The sequence below is a fragment of the Cyanistes caeruleus genome, chromosome 1, assembly GCF_971803275.1.
Source record: "Cyanistes caeruleus chromosome 1, bCyaCae1.hap1.1, whole genome shotgun sequence".
Classification (NCBI taxonomy): Eukaryota; Metazoa; Chordata; class Aves; order Passeriformes; family Paridae; genus Cyanistes; species Cyanistes caeruleus.
This window is the reverse complement of record NC_141701.1, coordinates 14,315,181-14,338,545: the sequence shown is the minus strand read 5'-3', so window position 1 is coordinate 14,338,545 and position 23,365 is coordinate 14,315,181. Positions and strand designations below refer to the sequence as shown.

General features: G+C 41.7%; 1 long non-coding RNA gene across 1 annotated transcript in view; it reads right to left on the bottom strand.

Moving 5' to 3' along the window:
- The window catches only part of LOC111925069 (uncharacterized), a 36,617-nt gene extending 16,492 nt beyond the window's left edge, over nt 1-20,125 (bottom strand). Inside the window, exons 1-2 of the long non-coding RNA XR_002862036.2 lie at nt 19,913-20,125; nt 10,304-10,502 (exon numbers count right to left, since the gene is read on the bottom strand). This is a non-coding gene — a long non-coding RNA (uncharacterized LOC111925069). The remainder of the gene's footprint in view (nt 1-10,303; nt 10,503-19,912) is intronic.
- Nucleotides 20,126-23,365: the final 3,240 nt, after the last annotated feature.

Here is a 23,365-nt window from a genome sequence, read left to right as displayed (position 1 = left end):
TTGTCAGGAGAAGAGAGATTTCAGGATCCTCAACCCCCATGCAAGAGAGTCATGCAATATATGAAGCTCTGATGGAGGAGGCTGCAGCTTTCACAAAATATTCAGTTTATCATTTAGCAGCAGTCTTGATTTGTGTGCTATAGATTATTTTATACCAGTTAAGCAGATGTAATAGCAGATAGCATCAGGAAAGCTGAATGCCTGAAAATACAATGCAGCCAGTGCTGGTTTGCTGTGCTGCTTCACAATTTCCTGTTACCTGCTGAGCTGTGCAGGCGAGGGGTTTAGCTACTTCCTCCCAGTGGCCACTGAGATTAAAAGCCTGAGCTCTGTGACATATGGCTTCTCCAGTTGCAGTGGATCTCTTGGATTGTTTCCAACATGCTATAACTTCAATTTACCAGAATATAGATGTCCAATTAAAATGTCCCATTTTATCTGGGAAAATGCTTTCCCAATGGTGTGTATGCCACTGAATAGAATTCAAAATTCACTTTGCCTGTTATGACTTTTATTTTCATAAAGAATGCAAACATGAAATACTTAATGTGATGTCCTAATTAATGCAAGTATGCCAAACCCCTTTATTTTCCAGAGAAAATTATATTACACTGTTACATTTCCCCATTTCATGGCTGCATATTTTATATACTGTAACCATGGTTACTGTATCATTAAAGTCTATTCAAAGGGAGTTGGGCATAGCATCAAGCTATCACAGAGAATGATTGCTTTTGTAAATTTAAAAGAAGCTCTGCAGCTAATTACTGTAAGTTTGTGTAAATTGGACCAATGGAGAGCATGAAATTTGGAACAAATTATTACAGAGTCTGAAGTAAATGAAGAGTATTTTTATTTGATTTAGGAACTTGCCTTCTGTACCACAGGCCTCTTAAACTTTCAATTGTGTAAAGCTCAAGCCATACACTGGCACATTTATGATACAGGAAGAACACAGCCCTGGCTGAACTGGGACATGAATGATCTTAAATAGAAAGTACTGGCAATGGGCAGAAAGCTGGGGAAAGGACAAAGCATGCCTAAACTGTTCCTATTTTGTATTGCCTGGAAATTTTAGAAGGAAATTCAGCTGCTTGGAAATCTTTTGAGTTGTCTCTTACCTGCCAATTAAGTATATGTTTCCTTCATGTGAAGCACTATGTATTTGGATAAAGTGGGACTCTCTCCTCTTCTTAGCTGCCCAGAATTGTAGTAGCAGATGTAAAGTAGGATCTTGCCATCACGTTTCCTTAATCTTTCTTGGAATACTGATAACCTTATCAGAAAACAACATATCCATGGCCACACAGATGCCTAGCAGCCTTTCAACTATATGGAAGGCTGAATCTAACAGTTAAATATCCTCGTACTCTATATGCTACTAATCATTTTTACAGCTTCCCCCCACCCCATTTCAATAGTTGCATGATTTGTGGCATCCTGATATGTTAGTAAGAATTTGCCATTCCTCCCTTTACCTCTGTGCTTGTCAAATACTCAGGTGGGTTTTTTTGTTCCACCAGCCTTTGAAACATTTGCATGGGACACAGCCACAGTGAGTGCTGTGACTGCACAGAAGTCAGGGTATGTGGGGTGATGGCTTATCCTTGTCCTGTCTCTGTCCCTGTATTGCCACAAATCCTCCATCTGCCAACAGCCAGGGGCAGTAAATTTTCTGAGTTTCATCTCTTATAAAGTTTTGCAGATATCTATAACTAAGCTTACTGCTCCTCATGGACTCAGAGAACCCTGTACTGTCCTGATCCAAGCTGATGTTTACTTTGTATCGTGTTGCTTGTGTAACACTGGGTTACAGCAGACATTTTTCCTTCTCACAGATCTCAGAGAATAAGGAGAAAATCAACATCACCTTCTCCAGACGACAGTGAGCACAAACTGTGTAAGGCTCCATAAAAACCTCCTGTCCCAATCATTCATCTTCCCCATACTTTTGAATCCTAACACAGGAGCTGTGGAAGTAACCACATTGTCTCCATCAGCTTTGGGGAACAAACTTCCACAGATGAATTCTAATTTAAAAGTCTTAGAAACATACATGAAACACATATTTGTGTGGGGACACAGAAAAACTGCCCTTCTGGCAAATGTGGTAAGCACATAATCCTCCATGTGACAGAGGCTTGCAGCAAGTACAATGCAGCAGAACTCTGGAGCACTCCACTTGATACCTCAGTCTGCTGCTTTTTTCATGGCTTCTGCTAAACCCACATTGCATTTCCCATTAAATTAGTAAATGCTCATTTCAGAGAAACCCAGGCTTTTTTTTTAACATTTCCAAAAATAAAGCATAACCAGAGGGTTCCTGTTACGTAACATAAATATTTTATTATCTTCTACATTACTCACTTGCAGAAAAATTATCTAGACACAGTTTTGGCCTTTTTCATTTTATAGCCTTGAAAAATATGATGCCATATTGCACAAGTTGTCCTTGTATATAACCACAGAATATTGCATTATGTATACCTAACCTTCTGCCAGGTTGAATCTTGAAAAAGAAGCAGGAAAGATTCAGGAAAAATGAAAGTCTACTTCTTACACCAACTCTTATTGCTTTTATTCAAAAATAATTGTGCCTGACAATGTATTCTTTCTGCTTCATGGATATTATTTTTTTTATTTTTCAACAATACAAAATTGTAATTTCTGCTAGATTCATCATTCCATACCAGAGCTGTAAAAATTAAATTAAAGATCCTTCAGGTCTTGGTATTCCCAGGCTAAGTGCTGTGCCATGGAGAGCTCTGCTGGGGTATGCCAGGTTGCTGCACAGATGTAGCTGCTTGTGTGTTGGAGCATATGCAATGAGTCTCAGTGCCACAGTCTCTGGACTTACTAACAAAGGGGCATCTCCATGCTTTAATTAGTTTGATGGTTCTCAGTTCCAGACTGTCCAGGTTTTGGCAGGGATAGAGTTGATTTTCTTTGTAGTAGCTGGTATAAGGCTATGCTTTGGATTTGTGCTGAAAACAGTGTTGATAGTTCAGGGATGTGTTTGTTAGTGCTGAGCAGGGCTTACACACAAAGCCTTTTCTGCCTCTCATCCCACCCCACCAGTGAGGAGGCTGAGGGGCAGAAGGAGTTGGGAAGGAACACAGCCAAGATAGCTGATCCAAACTGACCCAAAGGACATTCCAAATCATATGGCATCCTGCTCAGCATCTAAAGCTGGCAGAAGAAGGAGTAAGGGGAAGATGTTTGGAGTAGTGCTGCTTGTCTTCCCAAGTCACCATTACACGTGATGGAGCCTCATTCCTGAGGATGGCCAAACACCTGCTTGTCCATAGGAAGTGGTGGATCACTTCCTTGTATCGCTTTGCTTGTGCACATCGATTTGGCTTTACTAAATTGTACTATCCTTATCTCAACCCACAAGTTTTCTTCTTTTACCCTTCTGGAGGGCTGAAGGGAGGAGAAGGATGAAGAACCTTGGAACATACAGTACCTTAGCATGGACTCAAATCCTTGTTCATGTAGTTAAGGCAGATTTGGGGCTGATGAGGAAATACACATTACAGCTCAGGCTTCCAGCAGTCAAGATTTCCTGTTTTTCCTTCCCACTGACAGGGGTCTTTGGGAAGCAGTGCTTTGCAGCTTATTCTTAAATTCAGACTAGAGAGATGACCTGTGCATTAATGGGACAACTGCATCTTCTTCAACTACAAACATATCAGGCATAATCAATACAAGTGAAGGTAACTTGTAAGGATTTTACTTGACTGCAAGAGACATGTTTTCCAGGAATCAGGGATGGATTAGGCTACTGGATAGTCATCCTCCTTGAGATTAATCTTTCTCAATTCTTCTCCACATATAATTTGGCAAGTGCTCTATTTCTACAGGATTTACAATTGAAATTCTTCCCTGAATGTCTGGGCCTCTTCCTGTGCATTAAGGAGTTGCACAAAGTGCTCATAGAACAGGCTGGACATGTCCATCAAGGGCCACTGCACATCCAGAAATCCTCAGTGCATCCACAGCATCAGCATTCAGTGGATGTTCTGCTGTGCTGACCTCCTCTGAAGGGCACATGTGCTTTTTAGTCTCATGCAGAAGGCTCAAGATGTCTCAAACATCAAGGACCAGACATGAAAACCTAACTAGGTTATGCAGCAGCCCAGCCTGGGGCTTGCTGCAGAAGGAGCCAGAGGGGAGGGGGTTATCACTGCACAGCCAGGCTCATCAAAGGTAAGGTACCAAGTTGTCTAAGAAAACATGCCTCATTAAATACTTCATGCACCTACCAGGAATCACCCAACACATGTAAGTAGTGCTTATTATTCAAGCACTACTTGAGGCCATGTCAGCCTGGCATAATGAAACTCTCCATTTAGTAGGTATCAGGACTATTTGAAGTTTGTTAACATTTACAGTTGACTTCATTTTCATTTGAATTACATGCCAGAGATAGCAGTAATATGTTGGTATTCTTGCCAAAGAAAACTTTTAATATTTACAGACTTTGAACATGCCAGCTGGCTGATGTTGAGAGTTTGAGTTCTCTTCAAAACAAAATTATTGGAGCCATTTACATAAGTCTCATTGACAGTTTACTTTAGCTTTCATTTCCAAGACACCAACATTAGCATCTATGATTTATTTTGCAGTCTTCTTTTGGGAAAAGGAAAGCCCTCACCTCTGTATTCATATTAACATTTATATGAATCAGCCAGTAACCACTTGGATCTAAGAGCTGTGTGTCATGTTTTAAACAAGATGCAGTTAAGCTCCCAGGCACAAAATCAGTAGATTGGGCCATCCAGGAAACGCACATGATAGGCCACCAACTGCAAGCCAAAGCTCCAAAAAGTTTTAGTCCATGGATTAGGCAATTCCATGAAATATTCTCATCATTCTCATCATTCGCATATTTTATCTTAGAACCCTGATTCTTTTCCCAAAAGGATTAAATGATACAGCATAACATGTCTTCTTGTGCTCCTTTTTTGCTAGCTTTTAGCCCCAAATCTTGGTCCTTCTTTAGGCTTTTCAGAAACCCAAGCATTTAACCCTGCCTCTATGCCTGGACTTCCTCGTGTGAACTGTATCACTTTGAGGTTTTTTACTCCTATTCCTCGCTTTACTCAGGTATTTCTTCTTCAGGATCACCAACACATATGTTCCTATTTTGAGTGTCCCTCAGTTTTGAACGGTTGCATGATCTTGTGCTGATGCTGGTTAAAAAGCACCTGTCCATCATTTAAGACAACTCTAAGATAGGAAGCTGCTGGTTTTCTTTACGTGAAATACTGTCATGTTCAACACAGTTGTCACAGATTACAATGAAATTTATTTATTTGCTTGCAAACTACTGTATATGCTACTGCTTTCAGAAGGGAGTCATGGGCAGGCAGGAGGAGGTGGCTGTTCTTTGTGCATGACAGATTCCCAGAGGAGAAGCCAACCCCCCATGATGGGGAGATGGTCCTTCCACAAGGAATGATAAATATGGCCCAGTGGGAGGAGCCTCCACATCACATGGGGTTTTGGTGTGTTTCTTCCTCTGGATCTTCATGGTGATCTAAAGGACTACTACTACTGCTGCAATTCAGCAGCAGGACTGTATGTTTTGCTCAGCAAACGTAGCCATGATGCCCAGCCAACCCTACAGGAGTTTATCCAAACGCTCCCTTCCAGTCAGGGCCCCATTCATGCCGTCACCTTTCAGCAGAGCACAAACTGAGCCCACCATCAAGAACAGCACAGTGATATAATATAGATAGGTTCAGCTTTCCCAGGCATTGTGAGGAGGCCAATGCTGGTTACAGTAGCCCAGAAGCAACACTAAGTTAACCTTTTCCAGGGTACAACATAACCAAGTTATATTTGCACTACAACTTACTCTGGAGCAGCCTGTGCTCCTTGGGTACTTGCAAGGGTGCAAGCAGACATTCAGTCCCCAGAATGGGAAGAAATCCCTCAATCACCACAGTTGAGAGATACTTATATTTTTAGTGATGGACAGGGCATTGTTGGACAAATTAGTACAAGAAGAGAATAGTTGCACTGGGAATGTCCACAGACAGTGTCAGAACAAGTCTTACGAGACCCATGCACTTCACATCTCAGAGCCTACAGCCTACCCAGCCCCACTGATGATCACCTCCAATGGGTACAGGACAGTCTCTGGTATCAAAAGCATATTATTTGGTCCCCCTGATGCTTGCAGACAGATTTGAGCTACAGATATTTTCTGGACATCCACACCACAGTGGAATTCTAGATGACACTTACCTTCCTTATCTTCCTCAATAAACAAAGTGAGTCTCAAGATCCCTTGCATGCCCACACAGATGTGAGAAGTTGAAATTCTGATGACAATTTTAGGACCTTCCCTACAAAGAGTACTTTTTATCTATCTTGCTGAAATTTCGGTACACTATATACCTTAGTATATGCTGCAAGATCAGATCTCTTCAAATACCAAGGCATTAAATTATATTTATTTTTTCTAGTTTACTCTGGCAACTCCTAAAAATAAAAAGCTGGTTGAATCCTGATTTAGTAAGTGAAGAAAAATAGCATCAAAAAGTCTTTTGAATATGTGTTTAGAATGGCTTGTAAAAACTCTAAATAGGCTTTCTTTGCACACATACTATTACCAGTGTCTTGGGGAAATATCTGAAAATCATATTAAAGGAAGTAGAGAAAAGGTGGAGGAGGAAGCTGTATGTGAAAACATTCTTTCCCTGATCCATATCTGAATGTTCCCAGTCAACAAGCTCTCAAGTCTGCACTTGAGCTGTGCATCAACAGAAGCAGCCAATATGTATTCTCATTTCAAACTGACGCATAACAACCATGTACTAGCCAAGGTCATTTCAAAGGTGTTTACTTTGACTGCAAATTAAATTTGTCTCTCTTCACTCAGATATAAAGTCAGTAATATTTGTAAACCAAACATTGTAAGGCAAAGGTCTGACTTGAAGCTGATGCTGACACTGGAGCTGGGAACATGAAACAGCTGTTTAACAGTGATATTTTCCTGGAAATGCTGACATGACTATACAATGGAGACCAAGCCATAGGTAAGGTCCCAGGAAATGTCTCTGAGACAAGCTAATGATACCTCCCAGGGCAATACTAAAGCCTCTTCAAGGACTGCCCTGCCTGCCCATGGGTAGCACTCTGTGTCTGGCCTGAAACCTTCACCCATTTCTTTTGGCCTGGTTTCATGTCACTGCCCATCAGCAGATACAGAAATGGTCCCTTCCTACAAGAGAGAGCGCTGTCACACTCTGCTACCAAGATAAATGAGATCTGAAGCAGCCTCAAAACACTCTGGAGCATATACTTTCTCAAGCTGGACGTGAGATTGCTTTCAGCTTTGGCAGCCCCTGGGAGCAGCCAACTTCAGGTACAGCAGGTCTCATCTGGAGCACCTCATTATCTCAAGAGCTGCAGATATGTGTCCAACACAGCATTTGCAAAAGGTGTGTCACAAACCATGGCAGCTATTAGGTGGCCAAAGGACATGTACCATGTCCCTACAAGACTCTCTGCAGACATTGGCACAGACAGCTGTCTGGACAGGCCAGTTTCTGCCAGCACCAGCGCATCTTAAGCAACTAATCAGGGGCAAACACAACACTGGTATTTTTTTCTGAACCTGACTTGCTCCCTTGTATTTGGTTTATTTTATTTTGTTCTTGTGTGCCACATAATATGAATTTTATTTTGTTCAACCTTCTGGAATTTTTAGCATCCATTTACAGTGTTACCAGGATGGTTTGCATGGCTCTTATAGCTGGCAAATATTTTTCCAAATTGCTTGAACTTTTATTTGCTGTTTCTGTAGTGATGTTGATAATGAATTAACCACAGAATGGTACTCCCTTTGTAAATAGGGATGGTCATCTTCAAATCATCTCATGTGTTCCAATTTATGACATTTTTATGTTGCGCAACATGAAAACAAAACTACCAAATTTAGTGCTGCTAATGGAAGACAAAATGAGTTATTCATAGATAACTACTAGGTTCTTGACATTTCTGACTAAATACAGTATAGGGCTACATTTCCACTGTGGTACTGCAGCTGCAAGCATTTGCTTGTGTCTAATCAAGCAAGAAGTTTACCTTGAATACCAAACACAAAATCTATAAACTAAAAGCTAGAACTAACTTGATTCCCTGAAGGTCATAGAATTTAAACAGAATGGAGAAAATCCATCTGAAAATGAAACATTCTGCATTATTCCACATGTAGAGCCTTATGTCTTTGATATGGGATTTTCAGACAGCTTATTAACCCATTTGAAAAAATGGTTTAAGTAGTAGTAGTTTGAGACAGATCTGTCCATGTTATTCAGGGTTTACTCAAGCCAAGACAGCACCCCAGGGTGAGGATGTCATTGGACCTGTGCAGCCAGGAAGAAGGAGGTGAGTCTTTCTGTCTCCTTTGTATGAGCACAGAGGTTAATGTAATCCAATTCCTTGTGCTCCATTAACTGGTGAAGAGGATGCAGAAAAAGTTTGGCTCTGCAACATGGGAAGGCAAGAGCAGACTCCCCTTGACCAAATGGGTCGGGGGGGTGGGCCCAGATCATTGCATGGATGGAATGTCATGCTCACTGGGTTTGTTCCATGCCTATGGGAAGAGCTCACCTCTCCTTCCCACTCTGCCCACAATGGTACTTGCAGCCACAGTACATCATCCCATGAAAAGCAGAGGAAATTCTGACTGAGAAAACACTGCCAACTCAGGTCTTCTGAGATTCACAGGATAAGATTCAAAGGATATATTTTGCAATACTGTAATTTCTTTTTCCAGAACCTCATTTACAGACCAAATATTTACAGTTCTGCTTCACAAAAATGTGAGGACATTTGAGATCCTGCACTCTGGTTTGCAAGGACTTTCTATGTTACCATCATACATCCTCTATTCACAGAGCAGTGAACACTCAGCCACAGATAACACATTACAGGTTCCAGCTGCATCTCTAGACAATGACATTTGCATCTAAATTTAGGTGTCTGAGCTCCTATTTCAGTCAGTGGAGCTCAGGGCTCAATCTGGGTGCCTGAACATCAGGGGTCTTCAGTGAAGCCTCTGAGCTATCTGCATGGAGCTGGCGGATGTGACCCAAACGCCGCACATCCTGAAGAGGCAGACATGTTTCCTCCGAACTTGGGATTGGATCACACTGGACACTGCAGCAAGCCCACACTTTCTGCCCCCCACCTCTCTCATGGGCAGTCCTGAAGGCTTCAGAGAAAAGCAGTCTTTGGTAGGCAGCTGCTTCATTCTTCCACCTTTGCTGTGCTGAATGGGAGAGGGGAATTTCTCTCTTAACCCACCTAGCAACTAATTTAATGAACTCATATATAATGTACTGTGGCTCATTGAACTTCCTCCTCTGAGCTCTAGCTGCTGGCCTTGCTTTTATTCTCACATGGAGTGTCTCATCCTTCAATGAAGCTTCATGAACCACTTATTGCAACTTCATCTCCCAGGCATCTCCACAGTAAGCCTCATGCCAAAACTGCAATCCCTGGAATTTACTATAATGCTGTTATCATAGGGGAAATATGAAATTGTAATCTAAGCAAATTAGAGGCATGATAGGATCCTGGGCATGAGGGAGGAGTTGTATTCATGTGAGAAGTCAATGGATCAAGAATAACAAATGAGACCAAGTCTTATAGACTGATTTGATGCCTTCCTCTCAGGATGTTCTTTTGTTTGTAGTATTCATTACTAGTCCCCATACCTGGAAGCATAACTGTGCACAGAGCTAAACGAAATATTTCAGTGGAATTTTCCATTTTAAATTTTGTTTCATTCTTTTATGCCTGAGTAAATTATATTTTGGTCAGCTATTTTGGTTTTCAGAAGAAGATGCTTTTAATGAAAGCACAATTTCATGTATTGTGACTGTTCTTTCCTCCCTCTCCCATTCTTTGTTGGAGTCCACCTTTGCAAAATATTTTCTGTATATAAAATTTCACAGATAATTGCTTTATTTTTTGTTTCCATAGAAAGAATGTTTTATGAAAATCTGAAGCAGAACGCTGCCTTTTCAGATGACCACAAATTTCTTATGGGTGACAGTGGAAGAAGCTAAGGAACAATTTGTCTCTGTGTGTGTGTCAATTAACACTTCAGAGACCTGAGTACTCTATCTCTCTTTAGGTACTAGCCCCCTTGTACAGGTAAGATCCCTTGTACTGTTTACCCCATCCCCTCCCAGTAGTTACCCATCTTGTTTGGCCCTTTTTAGAATAAAATGTCATATTTTTAGACAAAACAGGCAGTACAAGAACTGAAGGTAATTACCTAGTCATGCTTGAGACAGTGTTCTTCTCTTAAAGTCACAGTAATTTTGATGGGCCCGTCTTTAGGTGAAGTCCTTTCGAGTACCTGGGGACCTGGGCATGCTCTGGTGGTTTGCTGGTGTGGTCATTGTCTCAGAGGTTTGTTCTTGGCAGAGGGGGAGGGCACCAGGAATCTCCATGGTGAACACTTACAGGATAACCTACCAAGAGGAATATTTGTCTTATTATTAATTAGGAGATGTCTGTGCTTGCAGCAGGGAGGTTGTGTATTACCTGAATTTTTTTCCACCCCATTTGATTTAGTATTATCCTTGTAAGATATAATCTTTCTTTTAACGCTGCAAAACTCTTGACCTCAGTATTTTGTAAAAATGAGTATCACAGTTTAATTGTACATTGTGAAAGATAAGACATTAATTATTAATCCTTTTCTTTTGGTTAAGTGTTCCGTGCTGGCCACAGTGTGCACAAACATTAGAAAATAATCTCTTGTGCAACTTTTTCTCAAAAGATATTCCAACACTTGTTGCTTTATATCCTCCAGATTTTACCTTTGTGTTCATTAGGAAGCATTCAGACACTGTAATACAGCAACAAAGACTTTGTACCACCTCCCCATGTAGCATCACTTTGCACCTGCTAAGATTTTTGAAATTGTATCTTTGGCCAACCACAACTGTAGTGTTAATTGCTCAGACCCTGACTTCCTCGAATCTAGTTAAACTTCTTCTTCTAACCTTCCTGCAACTATTGTAATATTTAGTCAAATATTTTTTTTAAATGTTAAAGAAAAGATAAAAGAATAAACCAATCCAAAAGATTAAAAATTACAAATTGGGTTGTCAGTGACACTTTCTGTCCTTCACCATCCAAGTTCCCTATGGTTTGTGGCAAAAACAAATTTTAATTGAGTGACAGATTGTTGTTTTCATACTGAAAAATCCTCTCATGATTTGGGAGAGAAAATGTTCTGATATTTCTTATTTAAATCAGTCTACAAATCATAAAGGCCAGAGGCCTTTTTTGATTGCATTTTTACAGTAGCCATCTGGACTTCCTCTGGAGAATTGCACTTGAGCCTGGTCTCTATTTTTTTTATAGTCACTTTGCAGAAGCACACCCTGTCCAGAAAATCCAAGACCTCAGGTGCAGCTGAGCTAATGAATTACACACAGTGATGTGCTTTGAGGGGTCTCTTAAGAACGCATTGTTAGAATTTTACCACAAACCCAGAGGCAGGAGGGATAATATTTCTCCTCTACTGAGGTCCACCAGATTCCTGCTAAATCAGCAGTGCCAGAGTTGACTTATCCTTTGTGCTCTTAAAAACCATCTAAAGGAGAAATTGTTTTCCTCTGTAATTACTTGCTCTATTTAGACTGGAGCTGCAGCTTACCACAGGCACATATCATTTATTTTGTGATAAGTCTGTTATTGACCTGTATCGACAGCACAGTGCTGGCAAAATGCAAGTGCGCACAAGTCATTTACTGATATCAATAGCCTTAGCACTGGAAGCAGTCTCCCATCCCAATGATTTCACATTGGCTAGAAGATATTAAATATTTTGGCAAGGGGATAATTAGACAGAAAGTGGCCTCTTTTGTCATCGCAGGACTCATCCTGAGGACCCATCACATGAAGGAAAAAGTTCCCATTGAGTCTAGAAGGTCTACACAAGGTGCCTGTAGACTCTCTGAAACATATCCATGAAAATGGTAAATCATGGGGTAATGCACTCCATGTCATCCTCATCACAGCAGCTGTGTGTGCATTTTAACCCACCACAAATGCATAGCCACTGGAATTAGGTCAGCCTAAGTGCAGAGGGTTAAACTAGATTAAATTTTACACATTTGCTGCAGGCTGAAAATTCTTGTGCCGAAAGTAGCTGTGTATATGAGATATTATTTTGGCAACAGTGACTTTATGTGAGCACAAAAAGACCTTCAGAAATCTCTTCTGTCTTCCTAAGATGGGAACTCTCAAGCTAATTAAAGGAGTGTACATCCTAATGAACAACGGGCTCCCCAGTAGAAAGTGTCTTGTCATTTTGGAAGTTGGAAGGTTAGAGCTGTGGTTTGTTTTTTTTTCACTTTAGATTTTCATGCCATAGTTTCAAAGTCAGTTTGAAACTGATTATTCTCTCACTACTTTTTTTTCATCTTTTCCTCCTCTGTATTTTCAAAAGACATTTTGTTCTCCAGTCTTGCCCTTTCCTGCTGTCAGTTCTCTCTTTAAGAGTCTTCTGTCCTGTAAGTTCTGACAGACTGAATCCCAGTTTCAGTTACCCAGGATTAGTACTGCCAGCCAGACTGCCTCCAGTGTGTTGTGATGACCTGGAAGAAGGCAGGTACATACATGGGATGAAACTCTCCCATGGCACAAAGATGGGTGCAGGATTAGTCAATAAAATGAGGAAATAACTATGCCCAGAAGTCACTGAATAGAGAACCAGCCAAGGAAAGAGGAGAAGTGCAAGCAGGAAATTGAGCAAGAGAAAAAATGTTAGATTAAAACCTCGGGTAAGTAAACAGAATGGAAAGATCAGGGGATTTGGATGCAAGCTGGCAAGGAAAGCCCCATTCACTGGGAGGAATTCAGAAACCCAAGGGCGTTGCTTGAGCACTTGGGTTGGGAAGAGCCCAAAATCCCAGAATAGGATTGACAGCATGGGATAGAGGAGGAAGGAGGTAGAGAGACCACAAACTAGACAACAGGAACAACAATGAGAACATCGTGTTCAACACTGTGCTTCCTCTGTGGAATTAAATACCTCTCTTCTGCTCTGGGACAGAGTTCTGGCATCCATGACCAGAACTGCTGCTTGCACGTCAGCAGCTGTGAATCCTGGGCACAGATGCTGGAACATGGTGTTGGTTAACAAAACAATTTTATCCAAGCAAATCTGAAACCAAGTACTTCATTTTAATTTTTTCTCAGTAGAAAAACAATTATATTTTTTCATGAAGTTGTTATTTTTAGCATAAAATGCTTGGATTTTGCCAAGAAAATATTTGCTACTAAATAGTTTCAACTGGAAGTTACCACTCTGCTAGGGCCCAAATCATTATTACAAAGTTGTCTCTGGCTGGTTATAGGTTTGTTGGGTCACAGCTACAAATATATACAGATTTCAAACCTGTATTTTTCTTGGGAATCAAATCTCCTAACATAGTCCTTTCTTGCAGTGTCTCGCAATGCATGATTTTGAGGCAGAAGATGAGAGTGAGTATTAGCTCTTGCATGTCTGACAGACACCTAATTTTGAGAATCTAGGTTAACCCAAAGTAGGATGGACAACAAAGTACAACATATATTACTATAACCTGGCTATTTGCATTCCTTGAATCTCCAAGTTTATTATCTGTTGAGACACACTAGAATTTTCCCAGTCTCTATATTACCAGGTTCTTCTCTGTGTTAAACCCATATTGAGTTAAAGCATATCCAAGCTGGGGTCAGTAGGTTTTGTATGCTCAGCTGGAGAAAATTAATGGCTAAGACCAACACAGGTGAGGGCCTGGATTCAGAGGGCAGTGAAGGATGGGCATGAAGAACAGACTCATGGATGTCAGGCATGTTTCAAGAAAGCTATATCACAATTTTCATAGCACTAAAGGAACATTTGTTCTAGTTGCATGAGTCTTTGCATTAAAATGCTGCAAATAATCTGCAGGTCTCAGTTATTTTCTAGGTCTGTAGGATATTGTACAGCTTTTGAGGGTTTGTGCACTTTTTAGTTCACCCTGTTTCCTGGGCCTTAGTTGCTGCTGGTTTTAATCAGTACCTCAAATTCTTGGCTGTCACACTCTATAAATACTGATTTAAAGCTATGTCATATCACATAAAGTAAAAATAACTGTTCAAGATCATATTTAATCAAATGAAAGAAATTAGCTATAGGTTGGCTATTTTAGACAGGTAATAATATCACTGACTTTTTTCCTTCACCATGGACATTAAAAGAAATGCTATTTTTAAAGACTTTCCTCAAAACTGCTGCATTCATTATTGATTTTCTTTCTACAGTTGTTTAAACATCAATATCTAACCAACCACTTAATGAAAATGCAGTTTACTAGAAATTATTTTTATCTCACTATTCTTAAGTAATTTATTTGATATCTCAGTTGCATGGATAGGTAAGAGCTCAGGGAGATAAAAAAAAGCAAATCTCTGTGTTCTTGAATGTCTAAACTTTAGCATTAGAATGAGTCAAAAGGTCTTTTACCTTCATCTTTCATTTTCCCTTCTCCATTGATATGAACAACAGAGACTCAGATGTACTGCGTGATATTTCGAAATTAACAAATAACAAGTGTTTATTCAAGAAGAGGCAATGTCCAAAATGCATTCTGCAACAGATAAATGTTACCAAATATATTTTTAAAATGGTTGTTTCCTGCTACTGGTTTCGGACTAACCTTTTACATAACTGTTTTGCTGTGTGTTCTTTGTACAGGAAAGAAATCATTCCTGAAGAGCTTTTTCCTCTGTACCTTGCAGTTACATATTGGCATTTAGACTTACAAGTCCTAATTAGCACAACTGATTTTCCTCTGGGAGTTAATATAAATGATAGCAGAAAGAAAAAGTGCTGCTGCATCTTAGCATTGCAGTCACTTTATCACAGACCTATCTTAGTAAATCCTTTAATTATGGACAAGCTGTCAGGTTGCTTAATGCTTCCAAGTAGTCAAAAATGCAGAGCATTCAGCATGAGGATGGCTCCTTCTTCCCAGATCACTCCTTGCCCTGGTAGAAGTTACCACCCAAAGCCACCCCTGTCAGCTCCAGGCATGGGATAGCTTGTGGTCTTTTTTATCAAAAAAAAATGTTGAAAGATGCACTACATCCAGTTTAGACTAAACTCTTTGGGTCGATGTATATGCTGTGTACATACAGGGAATCCTGGGCACCAGGATTAAGACAATTAAAAAGGTTCCTTGAACACTACTATTTATAGCAATTTGCAATAAACTTGGTAGACTACCACAAGACACACACACTAAAGGGGAGAAAGGGGAAGAGAAGGAAGAGACAGATAAATAATTTCTTGAGAAAAAGTGCAACCAGTATGTAGAGCAGAAGTATCGTTCTCCCCACAGGACAATATTAAAATGTTCTCAGCAATGAAGAAATTTGAATTAGTTGATTGCACCAATATTAAGGAGATACAGTTTCATACAGATTAGCAGTAGTTTTTTTTTTCTTTTTTAAATAGAGTATGGTTTTATCTTCAAAACTGGCCTTACAAGTAGCTTTAGAGACCTGGTACCTAATTAGGAGGTCAGAGTGCATTCAACAGAATCAAGCAATGCATTGCTAACCCTACACATAACTATGCCCATAGCATTGAGCTAAATGTAGCGAAGTTGACAAAACCACCAAGCAGCTGGACAAATGTAAGAAAACATTCTATTCCTAACAAGAAATAATTGATCTGGTTCTCTTCAAGGACAAAGTCTAGGTTAATTCACTCTGTTTGAATAATGCGTTCCATATAGGATTTCAGAAGGACATGTTTTGAAAGAGAAGAATAATGTTTTGGTTTCAATCTTTTTACTTCCATTTGAAAGGTTTCCCACTTTCATATTTCTAGATGTGCAGATTCACTGAAGGTAGGGATATTACTGATACAACCCAGAGTGTAGGCAGTTCATACTGCATTACTGAAGTTGGAAATGGGCGGACCAGAGCAAACAGTCAGTATTTGTACTCTGCCAACCCTAATCCCTTACTGTGTTAGCTGTAGCAATAATGGTAACTTTGTTATTTAAAGCAAAACAAAAAAAAGCAGAGGAAATCAGAAAAAGACAAGCTTTTAGATGCCAGCTTTAATTTCCATTACCGGGAAGGAATGTCCCACCAAGGTGAGCACCAGTTTTTATCCATTGCCTTAAGCTCTCAGTTTCACCTCTGCTGTCTTGTTTTATTTACAAGTGATTTGTAACACACTTTTATCTCAAAGTATGTGGAAGAATGCATCTAGGGACTCTGATGAAGAGCAAGATCATCACAAATGGTCTGAAATCACCATTCCTATATTTTCGAAAAGGTGCTTCAAAGAACATTAATAAAAGAGGATTGCAAGTGGAGGTTTGGGTACTTGTCTTCTGTATGGAGAAGGATCTGAAGGGTAAAGTTTCAGAAGTGAGCAGTTAAATGGTTTTAAGAAAGCAGTTAATCACTGGTAAGAGTCTTTAAAATCTCAGTGGGATATTTTAGCACTTGCCAACTTTTTTTTTTTTTTTTTTTTTTTTTTTGCTGCAGCTTTAATTTAGTCTGAAATCAACCTTGTTAAAAGACTGCAAATCCCAGGAGTATGTGCTATTATTCCAATAATATGAATCTCCACTGCTGGCATAAGGCAGTTTTACATACCACTCTTGAAAATAGTTAAACTTTTTCACAAATGTTATGTGTAAATAACTGAAGAAAACTGGTGGGAAAAGAAGAAGGAACCTTTGTGGATAGCATAGATCTGAAGAGGGAGATCCCTGACCACAACACAGATACTGCCTTTGCTGAGATAACAGAAATTATGAGCAGATCTGACAAAATGTCCAAAGAGATGGATGTAAGCAATTAATTTACTTTGGAATGCAGATGTGGATGTTTTTCAAAATTTCTTTTAAAATACATTTTGTCTCTATTTTTTTGATAACTGCTGTACTATTAGGTTAATTCACATTAGTGTTTTCAGAGAAAATACGGTCCTGGAGATGTGCTAATGGAAGAACTGCTGAGATACCATCCCTAACTCAGGACTCAGACAATCAGGTGACTTCTCATGGATCAAGGAATTGCAGGATGAATTCCCAGTGGTTTAGAAGCACACACGCAAAGTGATATGCATGTCTTCTACTGAGGCTTTACCTCATGTTTGTTATGGTCTAAGGACATGCATACAGCTAATCAGAAAAGCCCACAAATTGTTAGACCATTTTTGTGCCTCTGCCCTCAGCCTCTGACAATGAGGACAGAAAATGTGCTCATGTCTACCTGAAATGTGCATGTATCCCTGTATTACCACCACAAAGCTCATAAAGAAGCTGTCACTGCAAATTACCTTCAAATGGGGTCTGTCTTGTGGTAAAAAGTAATGTTTATAGAACAACAACAAAAAAGATCATTTCTTAACTCATACCTTTTCAAATCAATTGACTTTCATTAAAATCAAGTGAAATCAAGAAATAAAAATGTAGGCAATGGTTGCAGAAAAAACAGTAAGAGTGCTGGAAAGCAGAAGCGAGAAGTATAAGCTTTCAGTGTGAATCCTTAATAAAAGAGCAAATATGGTCATAGATATGTCTAGATATGTCAACAGAGGACCCATGGGTCATGGGATTTTCCTCTGTCCATGGTCCTCCTGACTAGCCTGAAACTCCAATATATTTGTACAAATCAACACTTCACTTTTCAGAGTGTATATTGAAGAACTGGTCAAAATACTAGAAAGAATAAAAATTGCCAGAGCTCTAGCAATACTACTTACAATGGCAACCATAATAGGCTTAGCCAATTTAGCTAAAAAAACCCCCAAACAACTGAGAAAATATGGGACTGCATTTCTACCAACTATTAGAAATAGAGTGGGGAGGGAGCAAAGGCAGAACTGCAGATAAAGCCAGAGAAATGCAAATTAGAAATTAGTAATTAAAATTTAACTGAGAGGGCAGTTAGTCCTTGGATCAAATTGCCAAGGGAAGTTATGGATTCTTCACCTCTTGATCTATCTTGAAGGGTGTCTTTTTCTCAGAGAACTCAGCATGAAAATAATGGTGAAATCCATCAGAGATTTATCTGAATCTTTTTCCCCTGAAATTTTATGAATATGTGGTCGAAAGGACTTGAAAGTGTGAGCCAAAGACAAGCATTTGCAGCAAAGCAGGTCACACCAGGCCACTGGCAATGAAATGGTAATATTATTTCTCCAACAGTTTTCCAATCTGAACAAACAGCTGAGATCATCTCATTTTGCTCCATCCCCTCAGACAATGCACTCTCACCTTGGCCAGGTACTCGAGCCCCAGATGCTGATTACTGCAGGAGGGAATATTTATGCCCCCCAGCTTGGTGGGGCTAGCAGGCTGTGTGTTCTCAGCAGGATGCATGTTCAAGGATTGCTGAAGGATTGTTTTGGGAAGATGAGCCCACTGCTGCTTCCACTTTGGGAAGATGATCTCACTGCTGCTAGAAAGGAGGCTTAGGCATTTGGAACTGACAGACCCATCAAAGACCAAGGGATGCTTTCCACAGGGAGAGACTCAAAGCAATTCACTATGGACAGCTTTGGTCAGGTCTAAATTACTGGAGCTAAAGATGCTGCAGGTTTGCAGGCAGAGCTCTGGAATCAATTTAAAGCCACCTGCAAGAGATAACAAGAGCCAAGAGCTGAGTAGCACAAACCCCTGGCACACCAATAGGTATGAAGATGACACTGAGCACAACCTGAGGGCACTGGCAGAGGGATCAGGGTGAAGTGCACCAGGAAAGGCTCATGTACCTGCCTCTGTACCCACCTGTCTCAGCACCTCTCAGGGACTGGAGTTGGGATGCTTGATGTTTGGATGCTGGCTGTGCTGGCATCATGCTCAAGGTGAGCTCTCCACCGCTGTTGCACCTCTGGATGATGTGCCATTCCCATACTTTGTGCACAGGGAGAGAGATGCCTGCTGCCCTGTCACCCACAGACCAGCCACCCTCACAACTGGGTGGGATAGATCTGCTACCCACGCACCCTGCGGCAGGCCTGGGGCAATGACAGGCTGTGGTGGGTGCTGGCAGCACAGATACAGGTGGTGGCGGGTGGTGTTAGTGTATGTTAGAGGGTGGTGGCAGGAAGGGTTGGGCACATGTTGTGTGGCAGTGTCAGGTACGTTATGGGGCACTGGCAGGAGGTGTCAGGCACATGTTATGGGGCAGTGGGAGGAGGTGTCAGGCACATGTTATGGGGCAGTGGGAGGAGGTGTCAGGCACATGTTATGGGGCAGTGGGAGGAGGTGTCAGGCACATGTTATGGGGCAGTGGCAGGAGGTGTCAGGCACATGTTATGGGGCAGTGGCAGGAGGTGTCAGGCACATGTTATGGGGCAGTGGGAGGAGGTGTCAGGCACATGTTATGGGGCACTGGCAGGAGGTGTCAGGCACATGTTATGGGGCACTGGCAGGAGGTGTCAGGCACATGTTATGGGGCACTGGCAGGAGGTGTCAGGCACATGTTATGGGGCAGTGGGAGGAGGTGTCAGGCACATGTTATGGGGCAGTGGGAGGAGGTGTCAGGCACATGTTATGGGGCAGTGGCAGGAGGTGTCAGGCACATGTTATGGGGCAGTGGCAGGAGGTGTCAGGCACATGTTATGGGGCAGTGGGAGGAGGTGTCAGGCACATGTTATGGGGCACTGGCAGGAGGTGTCAGGCACATGTTATGGGGCAGTGGGAGGAGGTGTCAGGCACATGTTATGGGGCACTGGCAGGAGGTGTCAGGCACATGTTATGGGGCGGTGGCAGCGCAGAGCCCCCGCGCGCCGCCCCCCATCCAGCAGATGGCGCTGTCGCCGCGCGCTCCCGCCTCAGCCACGGCTCCCGTCCCGCAGGATCCTCACCTCGCTCCCCTCGATCCCGTCCCGCAGGATCCTCACCTCGCTCCCCTCGGTCCCGTCCCGCAGGATCCTCACCGCGCTCCCTTCGGCTTCCCCTTTGCTGCCTGTCGGTGTGCGGGCTGCTCCCGCTGGCCCGGAGGCCGCGGCCGCTCGCAGCGTGACCCGACACGGCTCTGCCGCTCCGCACATCCGGCGCCTCGACTCCGGCCCTGCCCACGAACGGCCGGGCTGAGCGCCCGGAGCCCCCCGGGCTCTGCGACGGCTCCTCTGAACAGCGTCGCTTAGGATGGTGGAGAGTTTCAGGCTTCTGAGTCAAGCTGATAAGGTCACTTCTATCCCAGAAACTCCCGCTTTAGTTAGAGCTATAGATGGGCTTTATTTTACCTCCAACCAAGACCCCTTAGGGGACAAAGAAATAGGATCTTCAGGATCCTTCCAATGCAGACAAGAGTGAAGCAGACCATTCCCTCACAAGAAGGTGAAAGAAACTGTCCATAAGTTGTACAGTCAGTCCCCTCTAGTCACAGGGATGCTCGCTTGTGGAAATCCCAGTAATTAGGATTTCCTAATTAGGACGATTCCTTGGGTGCCATCCTTGTCTAGCTTGTTTTCCAGTACCCTGTCCCTCTACCTACCGGTCCATCCTTACTGCTGGATGTCACTGTCTCACAGGTATACAGCGTGACTGATTACTTTCACTTAAATTTCTCCATGCTGTTTCCTGTCCTGACCCCACAACCCCATATTTGCAGAACTACCTCATTATCCTCTGATCAAGCCTCAGTTTCTTTAAAGGTTCATATTTTCCCAAATACCTATGATAAGTGGGCAATATGTATGGCAACTTGGGATGATTTGCCAGTCACACTGAATAGGATTTTCTTATTGTTTTCCTGCACTCTCCATGTCTCTAGATCTGTTTGTGGTTTTTTGCCTAAAATTTGGGTTATAAACTCTTTGGAAACACAATATTGCAGATATATCCCTGTTCCATGTTTACATGCATTTTACACAGTGGAGCTGTGGTTCCTGAGCAGCATTTTTGGGGCTACAGTAGTAAAAATCATTGTTATCCACACTATGCTACCCAGTACTGCAAATCTGTTCAATGCTTTTAATTATAAATTCCTATTCTGGTTATTTATAACTTTGTGAATTTTTATGCTGGGTGTCTGCCTATGTTTCGATTTTTTTTGGAAAGTTTCAGCAGAAATGGTTATTCTATTTCCGAGAAAAAAGATTATGAAAAAAGACACTGTTTTGCCAATGTTAATGAATTGGTTGTAAGAATTCTTTTTTGGAAACACTAGCTACTCCATGCTTTGACTTGGAGGTTGGCAGCCTGGAGGCCTTCTGGTGCCAGACACATAAGCATTTGCCCATATTTGGCTGAGTTTTAAACCCCATTTTTTAGTAATACGGTAGAGTTTGGCAGATAAATTCCTCAAAATTTCTGTCTGTCCTGAGCATGTGCTACCTTTTGCAGGTCAACTGCATTATCTCCACAGAGTAATTTATGCCTTCTGCATTCTTACCAACCCAGGACTTCCTTGCAGATGCTTTTGAAAGTTTCAGCAAGATGGTTTGTGACTGGTGTCTCCTGTGCCCACACACTGCCAGGTCCATAGAGAGCAAGAAATCATCTCTCTTCGGTCCTGGTGAGAAAAGACAAGATCTCAGATATATGTCCAGGGAGGACCAAGACCTTAAGCTAGAAAAGCATGGGAGCTAGTGTGTTTTGTCAAAAAGAAAATAAAAGAATAAACTTGTTGATTAAGGAGACCATAATCTAAAATCCGTAAGAAAGAATGGGCTATATGAAAAACTGGAAAGACTGGCAATATCAGAACAGAACAAGGACAGGGATGAAGAAACTTCTGCTGACCACCTGCAAAGCCATAAAGAAGGATGAGTGCAAGGACACAGGTCATCTTTAGACACTGTAGGAATGAAGAGCCAGTTACAAAAGAAAGCAGAGCAGATAAGAAGTCAGTCTGGATGAAGAGAGACTTAGGGAGAGATGACTGAGCACCCTAAGGAGAGGATTAGGAATGGCAGTTTGTGAGAACTGGTTGAAGGAAAAGAAAGATTGAAACAAGAACCCCAGGTGATTAAAAAAGTGTGTGGAAAGCAGATTTAGTAGATACAGAACTAATTTGGAGAGGCTAGGTGCAGAGCCAGGATCATGTACACAGAAGAAAAGAACAATGACATTGGAAGAAAAAGCAGAAACAGGAGACTGTGGATGGGAACAGAAAGTTTAGTGTTATGTTGAATAATGTTTAAGTATGGGATTTCCCATGCAGAAAGACAGGAAAAAGAAGCTTTGTAATAAGAAAGGATTAGCGGGAATAAAGCAAAAAAGGTCATGAATGTGTCAAGGGAGAAAAGAAAAACAAGAAAGGAAAGCCTTGTAAATTGGTATATATGATCTGTGACCATGAAGATTGAAATTACACCCAGTTGTTAGACTTGCTTTGTCTCCATGTAAAAAGTACCTGTGAAGTTCACTTTCAGACTGCCTCTCATGCTCCCTTAGAAAGCTGGCCCGCCCAGAGGGTGACTATCTGGTCTTACTTTCTCTGGGTGGAAAATTTAGCCCTGCCAATGGTCTGTCCATGCTGTCAATATGATTCCACATAGAGGAATAGAGAGGATTTTGCTGGCTTTTCGAAGGGCCTCAAAAGTTGCAAACAACGCCCCCCCCCCCCCCCCCCCCCCGCACCTTCATGTAAGGAAAGCTTTCTGCAAGACAGCCTAATAGATGCTAAGAAGCACCAAAATTACAGCTACCTACTGTAATCTTAATTTAATGTGCTTCTGTGTAGCTGCATGCAGAACAGTTCTACTAGGAATTCACTTTCCTGTTTTCATTTCCCACATTTTCAACTAGGTATAGATATGTACATAGAAGTCATAAGGAACTTTACACTGTAGATAATTAAAAAGTCTGTAAGCAAATAATCATAGAATGTGCTAAGTTGGAAGGGACCCATTAGGATCTTTGAGTTCAGCTCCTGGTCCTGCACAGAACACCCCAAGAATTCACTTCTTGAAATCTGGCAGGCTCAATGCTGTGACCACTTCCCTGGGGAGCCTGTTTCAGTGCTCAACCACTCCCTGGATGACAAAACTTATCTAACTTAAACCTCCCTGTATACAATATCATGCCATTCCCTTGGTCCTGTCACTGGTCATGAGAGTGATGACATCAGTACTTGACCTTCACCTGATGAGGATGTTGAAGATCACAATGAGATCTCCCCTCGGTCTGCTCTTTTCCAGGCTGGACAAAGTGTCCCCAGCTGCCCCTGATAAGGCTTCCCCTCAAAACCCTTCACCACCTTCATGGCCCTTCTCAGGATGCTCTCCAATAGTTTAATGTCTTTTAATAATGTGGTGCCCAAAACTGCATCCAGGACTTAAGGTGAAGCCACCCCAGTGCAGAGCAGGGCG